A 13,301-nucleotide genomic window follows, 5' to 3' on the forward strand; every position below is an offset into this window, starting at 1 on the left:
AAAGAAAATAATGAAACAAAAGTAAATTAAAACCAGGAGCTACAATACAAAGATCAGCTGTGAGATTTATTATGGTCATCTCTTGCATTGCTATCCACTGTTTTTCTTTATTGTTTTGTCTTGGTTTCTTAAGAGGAATAAGGTAAGGGACAAATCCTTCTCCAAATCTCTTTTAGAAATAAGTTTCAGTTTACAGCACTCAGTATAGAAAGATTTTTTTTTTTTTTTGGTGGTGCTGGGGATTGAACCCAGGGCCTTCTGCATGCAAGGCAAGCACTCTACCAACTGAGCTATATCCCCAACACTTGGAAAAATGTTTAACTTTTTATTAGTTTGGATGATATTTAGATAAACAGAAGCAATCTTGGTTTATGGGGCATATTCTATAAAAGAACAATAGAGAATATTTTGTTCAATGAGAAAAGCAGTGTTCTTCAACATCTCCCCTTTTCCTCAGGGTATTGATATTTAGGAAGGAATGAAGGTATATAACAAAGAAAAAGTAGATGGAGGTAGGGAAGCTTCTAGGAATGAATAAATATCAACCCAGACAAGTCTGCTAAAGGGAACTCAGTTGAAACCGTTGTCAATCTATAATGCAGACAAGAAAATTTTCCCATTAGTTTGTCAAATAAGATTCACTTTTCCCATTACCTAGCACACTATTGTTTACTAGAGTTCAGAGTTTGATTTCAATATTATCCATGTTGAGAAGTTTACATAATAATAAAAATAAAACTTCTGCTCTATATAGCCAGAGACAATACACATGATGCATGGGCTTGTAGCAAATACATGTCTTCACAGGAGCTAGGAATCCATTTTCACTTTGATCCCAAAAGAGGCATTCAATTCTGCACTTAGAAGAGAACTCTATAAACCATCCAATCTGCTGCCATATGGCAAGACATGCTGGGAAGAACACAGAGGAAGTTGCCCAAGAATGTTCAGAGCAAGACAAACACAAGGACCAAAGAGGAGAGTTTTTCCACCAAGATTAGGAGATTGTGTAACATATTACAGGGAACAAATTTTCTTTACTACTACAATTAGTAAAGACTGTAATCAAAATAAGTTTGAAGAAAATGTAGTAATACTGATGCTTCCCTGCAATTTATTTACTAGTTAGATTGTAGCTCCTTGGACTTTCTGATTCTTGAATGACAGATTTACCTCTTCATATAGTAGCTGTTTTGCTTAAATGACATCTCCCAAGTTTTTGCAAAACTTGATTCCTTTACATTATTCAGCCTGTGGGCTAAATATCTGAAGCCCTTGGTTTGGCAGTCATTGTATAATTGAATATTTTTAAAATTATTTTGCTGCATTTACTATATATCATAATTTACTTGTTTATATGTTTATTTACTGTCTCTACCATGCTAGAACATAAATCTCATAAGAGCAACACTGTTATTTTAGTCTTATGTAATACTTTATACTTCTAACTAAACTTTGCCTAACTTTATATAATACCAAAGCATGTATGTATGTTGGATGTATACTATTTTAAAATAATTATTATTCTTATAATTGAAATGAGTTGCTACTGCTTATTAAAATAAAAAATTCAATCTCCTTTTCTTATGGGACAATATTTACACAGGGCCCTTAAGTAACTTTCTTGTGAAGAGAAACCATAGGTAGATAAGAATTTTCAGAAATGCTATACATGTTTGTGATTTTTTGCATGAAATGTCCTACAAATTATCCTATCAAGTGAAAAATGACAAAATAACCTCTAGAGGTTAATAATAAACCAAGTACTGTAGCTTATGTTGCCATTGTTGTAAAGTTTTTATAGAAAGAACTGTTTTTTCCCAAGACAGATTCTTGTTACTAAGGTGTCCAGTATATGGCTTGACGTTATTCCAAAAAGCAAATAAACAAAAAAATTCACAAAGTCATAAAATGGGAAATAGAAATTTTGGGGGAAATATACAAAGTGAGTCCTTGCATAATGCATTTTTAAAAATATATCTGAATAAAATACTCAGTAATTGTATATACCTGAGCTCATTTAACTCCTAGTTGACATAAAAATCCACAGAGAACTGATAATTTGAATTTCTCCATGTTTCTCTAATTGTAAGCAAAGATATGGACAATATTTAGCAATTATTTTACGTTTATTAATATATATCTTTGAAGTTGTTATAATTACTGAGAATTAGTATTTCCCCTCAATGTGGTGCTAGAGCATGGACAGTAGCAGATTCACATCAAGTGAAATTATTGACACTAAGATATTTGCCCTGCCCAGGGCACATAGTAAAGAGAAAGCAGTTCATTTAAAAAAAAATTCCTTAAATAAAAGCAGAAGACATAATCATCCGAGAAGAAAAGTAACAATACTCACTATGAAAAAAAAATAGGAAACACATCATCCCAAATAGCTCACAACAAGACTACTAAATCTACTGAAATTACAGTGGAAGAATGTCAAATTAAAAATTTAGAAAGATGATGATGACAATGTCCAATGAACTAAAAGAAGATTTAAGAAATGAACTAAGAAAATATTGGAAGTGAAAGAATATTTCAGTAATGAGATATTCTGAAAAAAAGGGGGAAAAAACAGAAATTCTGGAAATAAATGCCTCCATAAATCAAATTGAAAATTCAGTAAAAGCATCACCAATAGATTAGAGCACACAGAAGGCAGATTTTCAGACCTCAAGGGCAAATTATATAATCTTGAAAACAAAGTCAGCAATAAACAATAAATAATGGGTGGCAAAAGACCATGACCAGAATAGTCAAGAAATCTGGAATGATATTAAGAGATCAGATATAATAATATTTGGCAGAGACAAAAGCACTAAGATTAAAAACTAAAGGAATGCAAATTCTTTCAGCAAATTTATATCAGAAAAATTTCAAACCTTAGGAAGGAGAAGGAAATTTAAATACAAGACACATTTAGAACCCCAAATAGAAAATTTCAAAAGATCCTTGTCAAGACACATTATAACTAAAATGTCTAATATAAAGAACAAGGATAGAATTTTAAAAGTTTCAAGAGAAAAGAGGCAGATCACATTTAAAGGTAAGCCAATTAGACTTTTCATGATATCTCAACCCATACAATAAAAGCAGGAGGGTATGGTATAATATATACAAAGTCCTAAAAGATAATGTGTGCCAACCAAAATTGCTATGTCCAAGAAAGCTATCTTTCAGAACTGAAGATGAAAAAACTTTCAAAATAAGCATAAACCAATAGAAGTCATGACCATACTTACATACAAAAACCACTTAATGAAATAATACATCCTGAAGAAATGAAAAAAACATCAGAGCCAGCAAATGGATGAGTCCTAACAATTAGAGAAAAGCAAATCAAAACAAGAGATTTCATCTCATTCCATTTAAGATGGCAATAATCAAGAATACAATTAATAGTAGTTGCTGGTGAGAATGTGAGAGACAATTCATATGTTGTCAGTGAGACTTTAAGTTAGCACAACCACTTTGAAAACTAGTATGGGATTTCTTCAAATGACAAATTATGGAACCACCATATCACCTCAACTATCACACTCTTTCTTTCGTATTTATCTGAATGTGCCAAAATCAGCATATTATTGCATAAAATATGCATACTAATGATTATAGCAGCACGATTTACATTAACCAAATTGTGGAACCAGTCCAGCTACCTATCAACAGATGAGTGGATAAAGAATATATAGTATATATATTCAAAGTATATATTGTTATGTATGTTTGTTATTATATGTTATATATCTTGTTATTATATTTGTTATATATATATATATATATATATATATATATATATTAAGTATAGTTGGTTATTACATACTTACCATGATTTAATCATAATTATATTACTAATTTAATTTGCTATATGTTTGTAAATTTAATATAATTTCATGTTATTTTATATTATATATTAACCTACAAACAATATATTTATCATGTGAGTTGACTTATTCAATATCCCTATTTAACATTTCTCATAAAACAATCAAAACTATTATGAGCATTCTAAATACAAGAAAAAATAGGTATTACAATGTGAGATTTTTCAATACAAATTACTAGCAATGAAATATGTGGGTCAAAAGGCATACATACTTAAATGATGTGACTATAAATTTCTGAAATGATGTACAATTTATTCTATTACCCATAGTGTGAGAGAGGTCTACCATTCCCAGTATTTGAGGTAGCAGCCAGCAACCAAACATTTTTCCTCACCTCACTTCAAGCAGTTAATTCTTTCTCTGGATGACAGTAACTGACCAAATAAATATAGAAATATCATCCACTTCCAAGATCTCAATGTGATCAGATCCTGATAACATGTGCATTGAGTGTGGTCAAAACATTACAATATTTAATTTTTAAAATGTAATAATCATACAAGCATACAGCTTTCATCATAGAAAGATGATTGATTTTTTTTTTCATAGGTCCTCCTGCAAAAAAAAAAAAAAAACAAAGTGAGTGTGTTTTTTTATCTATTCATTTGAGATGCAGGGCACTCGGGTCACTGGGTTTCCAACATATTTACAAATGTTCATCACAGGACTTGTTTATTCCAAGGGGTCCTTCAGGAAATAGAATATTCAAGTTCTGGTTACTACAGTTTCTGATCCTTTTGCAAATTGAATGCAAAGAATATTTACATACATATTACAGTTAGGATTCAACTGAGTTGATTTGAGTTTCATCAAGTCATTGGAAATTATTAAATTTAAAAGTCACAGGAAGAAAGTTATAACTCAGCTCTCTACTTTTATTAATATATTCTTATATATTCAGGAAACTATATCAGTATTTTTGTAACTTGTATCTTTTGTATTCTACAAGAAAGAATAACATGTAAAAAAGTAATGACTAGTAAAAAAATGTTTTTTTTTTTTTTCACAAAACAAACTCTTGCTTTGAAATGGTATGTTAAAAAGAAAAATCAGCAGGAAATTATATTTGATTTACTCACTTTATTGAAAGCATCCACTTTATTCCTTTCCTTATCTCTCTCTTTCTTTGTCTTTTTAACATTTTACTCTTGCTACAGGATAATGATTTAATTAAATATTTCTGGCCAAAAATAATGTCTTCTCTCCATCTTCAATAGCTCTTATAAATATTTAAGTGAAAGAATGAATAACAAAGTTATTATTTTTTTATTTTGTTTAATTTCCTGCATTTATGACACTTGGTTTTTAGACAAGGTTTAAACCAAGTGATAAAACAGAATATTCATTTAATATAAAATAAAAATACAGAAATGTAACCTCAAATGGGATGGGAGAATTGGTTTCCTAATTTTTATATTTTAAAAATTCTACCTTATATCATGGAATGTCCAGGGAATTTGCTTCAAGAAGGATGATAGAAAACTTTCTATAGAGTTAATCAAAATTTAAAAATGCCAAGGAAGAAATCATTGCAAGTTAGAAGAAAAAGAATGAGAAATGATTGAAAAGCTGTAGCATTTAGAAAGTTATTCTCAATTATTTGCTAACAAAATAATCTTCTAAGAAAATGAAAGCAATGTTTTTTTCATGTTCCGATAAAAATGATTTGCTAAGATGTCACTCATATTTAAATGACATTTCTAATATCTTTTAAATTTAAGTACCCATCTTATTCAAAAGTCATTATTAAATAGAGAAAGTTACTGTTTAAACATAATCCTCCTTGAGTTGTACAGAATGACACATTTAAAAATACAAGACAAAAATATTTGGAAAACAAATTGAGAACACAAAATTACCACCCTGATATATTCTTAATATTGAATGACATCTTGATATTTTGTTATCAAATAAACACTCTTTTATTATTACTCTACAGTTAGGATTTTAAGAATTTTTATATAGTGAAACACACTTGGGTGAAAAATCCTAATAGCAGAAGTGTCCTTTCCCCACTAGTATAACTCAATCAAACAATATAATACCATGATGAGAAGCCACAGCCTTTACCAACAGAGTTGAGATCATGAGCATATGACCTGTGCTCAGTGCTTGGTTTGATGTGCTTTTGTGGTCCTATTAAGAGTCTCAATTTTCTTTGAATATTTTTTATTATTTATTTATTTAGTACTGGGAATTGAACTCAAGGCCACTTTACCACTGAACTATGTCACCTGAGACAGTCTTGCTAAGCTGCCTAGGGCCTTGTTAAGTTATTAAGACTGGTCTCAAACTTGTGATCCTCCTGTATCAGCCTCCTGAGTTGCTGGGATTACAGACCTGTTCCACCCCACCTGGCATGAACTTTGTTTTGTAAGTAAAGTGTGAAGGGACAATTGAGCATTTACATGTATGAACAGAGGAGATTCACATAATACATATGCCCCCCCCATTACTTGCCATCCTTCTCACATAGTGTTTGTGATGCCCCATAAACATAAAATCCTGGGAGGGCTCATGGCTCACAGGTTTGGATGAGAGTTTCCCTAAGGGCCATGTTTTAAGGGCTTGTTCCAGAGGGTGGTGTTTTTTTGGCAACTGGTGAAACTTTCAGGAGGTGAAACCTAGTACAAAGTCCTTAAATTATTTGGGGACTGTCCTTAAAGAGGATTGACCCTACTCTTTTTCTCTTCATCTTTGCTTCCTGGCTTATGAAATGACTGGTCTGCCCTACCATCACCATCACTCTCTTGCCTTGATGAGCCATCCGTACCAAAGGCCCAAAGCATGGGGCTACTTAATCTGGGGGGAAATCTCTGAATTTCTATGCCAAAAAACCTTTTTGCTTTATCAGTTAATTGCCTTGAGTGTTTCATTACAGTAATACAAAGATGACTTTAGTACCCATGATGTGGGAGAGTTTGGAAGACCCAAAGTGAGCACAAGGTATGAAAGCCCTAGAACTGAATAAAGCAGGGTGCTAATAGCCCAGAAACTACTTTCCACTCAAACTATTGTTTTAACACAGAAAGATCACTTTCTAAGAAATATCAATAGTCCAGGAACCCTATAATATCTTTTTTTTTTTTAAACCTGTGTTACTACCCTGACTTAGCCATCTGGTTACTCTGAAAATCATGGCAGAAGGAAAAACAAAAAACAAAAAAACAGTGCTATGGCTATTATTCTTTCCTTTCTTATCACAAGCTAAAGGTAGAGTTTCTATAGAATATGCACAATTCAAGAAGTAAAATAAAGTCAGCTGAGTTATATTTGTCTAGGATTTTTAATTTCTAAGAGTTGACTTAGTATATATGTTTCAGCTATGAAACTGAATTGTAGACATTTAGTAGTTCCACAAAATAAGTGTTCTTTATTTGCATTTAAAGGTCAAATTTCATAAAATAAAGATGAATAACAATATTAATGTTAATATGAAATTTTACATTTTTTATTTATGACATTAAATAGAAAATTTTTTTAAATATGAAAATTTCAGAGACAGTGACCACAGAAAATAAGAAACATGTACCATTAAAAACAACTAATTTCTGTTTTTTTTAAATGAGTAATTCACATTTTCTTTTTTACATTAGAGTCTGCAGTTAATTTAGACAATCCTGTCCCCAAACACAAGCCCTAGCATCTGAACTATTGGATGCTATTCAAACTGATGGTTCAGCGGAATTAGATGGCCATAAAGAAGAACCTGATAGTCGAGGATGGTGACTTCCACCTATAATTCAGCAACTTGGGAGGCTAAGGCAGGAGGATAGCAAGTTTGAGGCCAGCCTCAACAACTTAGCGAAGACCTAAGCCACTCAGTCAGACCCTGTCTCAAAATAAAATTTTAAAAGGGCTGGGGATGTGGCTCAGTGGTAAAGCACCTCTGGGTATAATCCCCAGAATAAAGAGAAAGAAAGAGAGAGAGAGAGAGAGAGAGACCCTATTATAGTAAAGACTTTAATGATCAAGAATGAGGACAAAAACAAACAAAGCAGAAAAGAAGTTTTTATTATGATCAAACTTTGAATATCAAAAAATATTATTAAGAAATGTTTAAAATCATATGGATTGTATAACAGTATATGCAAAAACCATACAATGCACCATTCTGAGAAATATAAATTGAGGATATAATTAAACTAATGAAAGTGAAATAATCAAAGCAGGGACAAAAATTTAAGGCAATTATTTATTTTGAATCTTCCAGGATATTTTCACTGATACATGTTGGGACTGTTGGTCTCTTTGGACATAAACTCCTATTGTCTGATGCTCCAGACATATGACATCCAAGGAAGTACCTCATAACCAATTTAATAAGTGAGGTACAAACTCTCCAGCCTGATTTATATGATCATTCATGATCTTACTGATTTGTTGATATGCTGATGCTAACAAAAGTGAAGATCTAGAACACTACCATGTGAGCCGGGGATGACCATGAAGGACAATGGCAATGGACAAATACTCCCTCAGCACAGAACTTCAGGCTGTATATTGGATTATCACTCTGAAGGGAAATATGGTCAGAAGCAGGGATATGTTCTGGTTCATGGGCAGCTGCTAACAGTTTGGGTGCATGTTTAAGACTTGAGAGGAAAAGAATTGAAATTTTAGTGAGAAGGAAGTGAAGAGTAGAGTTATGAGAATCAATCTGTCAGAATGGGAAAAACAAGGGAGATGATTCTGTCCCGGAATTAGATGCCAATAAAGAAGAGCCTGATATTCGAGTATGGTGAATGTGCAACAATGGTCATCGACTGCAAAGAAGGCTTTTAAAATTAAACGGAAAACTTAATGCACTTTGTGGATTTCAGTCTTTCCCCAATTACATGAGAAAATGTCTATGCTGGCAGAAATGGAGGTTATGCATAGGTCCAAACATGTATCTCCTTCCTAAGTTGATCCTAAGTTGATTTAGTACCTAAATGGTACTAAGCCAACACCACAGATCAATATTGATCCCCTGAAATGGAATCATTTTTCTAGAAGGATGTATAAGTAATGGGGTGAACTGTGTTGACTATTGATTTATTTGACTTCTCAATTCCAAACACATGCTACATACATAAAATTTATATATTTCTATGTATTTATCTATCCAAAGATACACATACACATGCATGTGAGTGTGTGTAAGCATATATATGTATATATGCATGCTTCTCTGTTTCTCCTAAGAACTAAATTGGCTTCACATACATAAATAAGTACACATATGTGCGTGCACACCAAAGTACAGAACAATTTTCTCACAGACTGACGGACTAATTCTTTATAAAGACTTAAAAATATTTTGTCTTTTTATATAATGCCAATTTTAATTATGTTTTCTCTCATATATGACTCCTATTTTCTCATTCTTTGATTTTAGGTCTTTTTATTTTTTACTTCTTATTACATTTATTAAGGATACTGTTTTACAAATTTTATGATTTAAATGATTAGCTCTTTATGAAGCAAACTTTCTTCTTTCAATTCAAGATAGATGTGTGTAGATAGTAGATATGCACACATACCTACATATATTATATATATATAATATATATACATATACATGTATATATACACACATATATATATAAGAAAAATTTCACCTAACTAGTGTTATGATTCAGCCATCAAGTTTTTATTATTTTATTAACAGAATTATAAATACACCTATCTAACATAATTTTATAGTTTAAAACAGAATTTTAAATAGATTTTATCCCAATGGGATTTTCTGATAGACTTCTGTCATTTTGAAGGATGCTTTCAAATTTTCATCTTCTCACCCCACTAGAACATAATTCCTTTTGTGGTGACCCATTGTGTGCTTGTTCACTGCTGTACGCTTAGCCAATTCAAAGTGATTGACATTCATTACATGCATAATGCTGATTTGTTTAGGAAATATATGATGAATGAGTAAATTATTTTAGAAATATGTAAGAGACATTTAGTAATTCCATATTCCAAAATCATTGTTAAATGATGGTCTACAATCTTACACATCTTACAAGCTTTAAAATATAGAGCATGTTTTCTTTTTTAATCCTATGAATTAATTCTACATGAACCTTTCTGTAGAGACATAAATGATATATAATTTTCCTCTTAGGTAATCCTTTGCTTGATACTAATGTCTCAGCCAAAATTCATGATTTTACTATAATCAATTATTTTCCTCCCAAAGACTTGTTGCTCAAACCTTACTAATACCACATTGTAATAATTCATGGGGCTATAGAGAGATGATGGAGAGGACAAAGTATCTTGTTAATTACTCCTTCCCTCATGACAAAGGCATGTCCTACTGAGCTATTCTTTCAGTACACTCTCATTTATCTTCTCAATTATTAATTATTTAAATCTGCTGCAGAAGATTTTCTCCAAAATAAGTTTCTCATTAGCTTAATTTCAGTCTTCTTCTAACAAATATGAACATCTTTTTCTTTTGGCCAGGTTTATAAATAGAAAAAGAAAAGTGCTAGTGATTATGCACAGGTTCTGAACTGGATTTTAATCCAGGCTGCAACAATGGACACTGATTAAAAGATACCAGAGTTTTCTTAATCAGAAAACAGAAAAAACATTTGTGGATAGATAAATATTCTATCTGAAGACAAATTTTTATTGCTGACCTCTTTTCTTCTTAAGATTTGAAGTTGATGAGATCTTCAATTGTTTCTTCCTGATTGAGGTCATAATTTAGTTAAATAATTTAATTCCAACAGCTGTTGTTTTCTTTTTTATATAAAAAAATAAGCAGAACATTACCTGAGTAACATTACCCTATCTGTAAAGTATTTTAAAGTATTTTTAAATCTTTAGATTATGGTGGTTGATGCCAATATGGCAAAAACTGACACCTCTTTGCAGGCAGACTCTCTGCTTTGCACCTGTATATCTAACTGTCCTTTGAACATTGTTAATATCATGCTCAATAGACTGCTAAGGTATTCAACAGACTCAGCATTTATTGTACTTCCTCTTTTCACTACATACAATACCTGAATTTCCTCTGATATTGCGGTCTCAATTTCCTTCCTTTCCACTACATTTTACATGCTTCCAATGGTCAGTTCCTCACCTCTCTACATTCTATTATCCTTTCATTCCTTCACCTTATTGCCATCTCTAATGCCACTGTTTGGTTCATACCATCACTGTCTTTCTCCTGGCTTAACTGCGTCCTTACCTCTAGTTAGTTTTCAATTAGTTCTTTATCCACACTGCAGATAGAACAGTCTTCTTAAACCCAAAAGATCTGTATCATTTCCCTGCTGAAAACTCTGCACTATTAGTTCCTGTAAATACTTATTGATCCAGAACTCATTGACCATTTATAATATGTATTAAGTTCCAACAATCGTGAACCATTATCAGATGATCAGAACTGCCATACTCCAAATTCTCATTCTGATATGTTATGATCCTCTTCTGTGGAGGCCTTTTTCTCTTACTCTTCAGAAAGACAGTCCAGATTTCCTCAAACCAAGACCATGTTATATGCTAAATAATTTTATAGATTTTTAATTTAACCCATAGTTGCCATTAGCACACCAATGGAATTGACTATTTTCTCTTCTCTTCACTTTTTCTTTTAGTAAACAAGCAACAAAATGACCTAGACTTCATTAGCAATATAAATTGATATGTAATATCCAGAACTTACAATGGCTTAAAAAGGGATATATACACACACATATACATGCACACATGCATGTTCATGTATATTTTCGTATATATTGAACTTTCATGCTTTATAAAATACTTTTATATATGTATGTATATATACATATATGTGTGTGTGTGTATATATATATATATATATATATATATATATATATTTATATATATTTATCTTTAATAACTGACTAGAAAAAGTCTTCCAATTGTGGTATCCCTTAAAAGGGACTCGCAGTGAGAATGACTGCCATTTTTTAAAATAAGTAAAATAGTGTGAAATATGATATATCAAGAACTATGTAATGTTTTGAACAACCAACAATAAAAATTTAAAAAAAAAGATTCTAATCCAGAAAAAAAAAAAAGAAGTCTATCTATGAGGATAGGGAGGAAACATGCATACAAGTGAGACTTCTCTAAGTGAAACTTATTATATAGTTTTGAATACGAAATCATGTAATTGCTTTATTAAAAATTTTAAAAATGTAAAAAAATAAATAAAATAAAATAAGTAAAATAGTATATAAATATTGATTCTCTATTATATAAAACATATATATTTCAGACTCTCTTCTACATCACAATTTATCCAATAGAGCTATACTAGAATTTCAGTTAGGACAGTTCTTTTTTTTTTTTTTTTAATTTTTTATTGTTGGCTGTTCAAAACATTACATAGTTCTTGATATATCATATTTCACAATTTGATTCAAGTGGGTTATGAGCTCCCATTTTTACCCCATATACAGATTGCAGAGTCACATCAGTTTTGTAAGGGTCTGGCTTTATATCAAGATGCTTTGCATTCTTGGCCACTTCACTCTGACCATACGCCAGTACCACTGTCTGTATTTGTGACAACCGATACACAGTTTTCTAAATGCTGTCTGAGGGGAAATGGGTCAGTAGCCTCCTTAGTTAAGAAGGGCCACTTTGTAAACATGTGGTATTTTTTAGTTCAGTAGCTTCAGGCTATATTTTGTCAGCATTATATCTTCTACTTGGATAGAAATGTAAAAGGATTACGGAGGTCAATTTTTGGCCCGAGAGTATATTTTGATGATGTTCTATTGGTAACAATTACAACTCTTATTTTAATGTACTACAGCAATGGGTCTCCAAACCATTTTTCTCTTGGTTTTATGTGTTTGTTTTTCTAAGGCGATGAGCAGTGAATATGACTTAACTTACCTTATGCACTATGAGAGAATATTGGGAAATTTCATTGATATTGGGTTCAGAAAATAAAAATCAAAATGCCCCAAAATACCATCATTGGAACACATCATATTGATTCTGCCTACAAACAGTGTTTATTTTAGACTTATTTACTATATTTGGTAATAACTAAACTCTAAATATGTTGAGCTCTGAGGTAGCTTTAAAATATGGTCATAAATATACCCTCCTCCTTTGAGAAAATAAGTCTGTTGTCTCCTCTTCTATCTTGTGACTTTTTCTTTTCTTTACTACATAACTTTACATATACATAGAATTTGGGTTCATTTTGACAAAATCAGACATGCATGAAATTTGATTTATTCTATTTCAATCACTATCACCCCCCTCCTTAGCCTCTTCCTTCTCCTTCCCCCTATTCTCTTTCCTCAATCTACTGATCTTCCTTTCACTCGTTTATTTACATATTTTTGATTGGTGCTTTCTGCATATACATTGCCACAGTCTGGCTGGGCACAAATGCCGCAGTCTGGCTGGGCACACAATCACGAG

The 13,301-nt window shown here is 31.6% G+C and overlaps 1 non-coding gene across 1 annotated transcript; it reads right to left on the reverse strand.

Annotated features, from left to right (window-relative positions):
- Positions 1–227: 227 nt before the first annotated feature.
- Trnaa-ugc (transfer RNA alanine (anticodon UGC)) lies at positions 228–300 on the reverse strand. The gene has a single exon. It is a non-coding gene; the product is annotated as a tRNA-Ala (tRNA).
- Between the last annotated feature and the right edge of the window lie 13,001 nt (positions 301–13,301).

This window comes from Marmota flaviventris, chromosome 3 (genome assembly GCF_047511675.1).
Source record: "Marmota flaviventris isolate mMarFla1 chromosome 3, mMarFla1.hap1, whole genome shotgun sequence".
In the NCBI taxonomy this organism is placed as follows: Eukaryota; Metazoa; Chordata; class Mammalia; order Rodentia; family Sciuridae; genus Marmota; species Marmota flaviventris.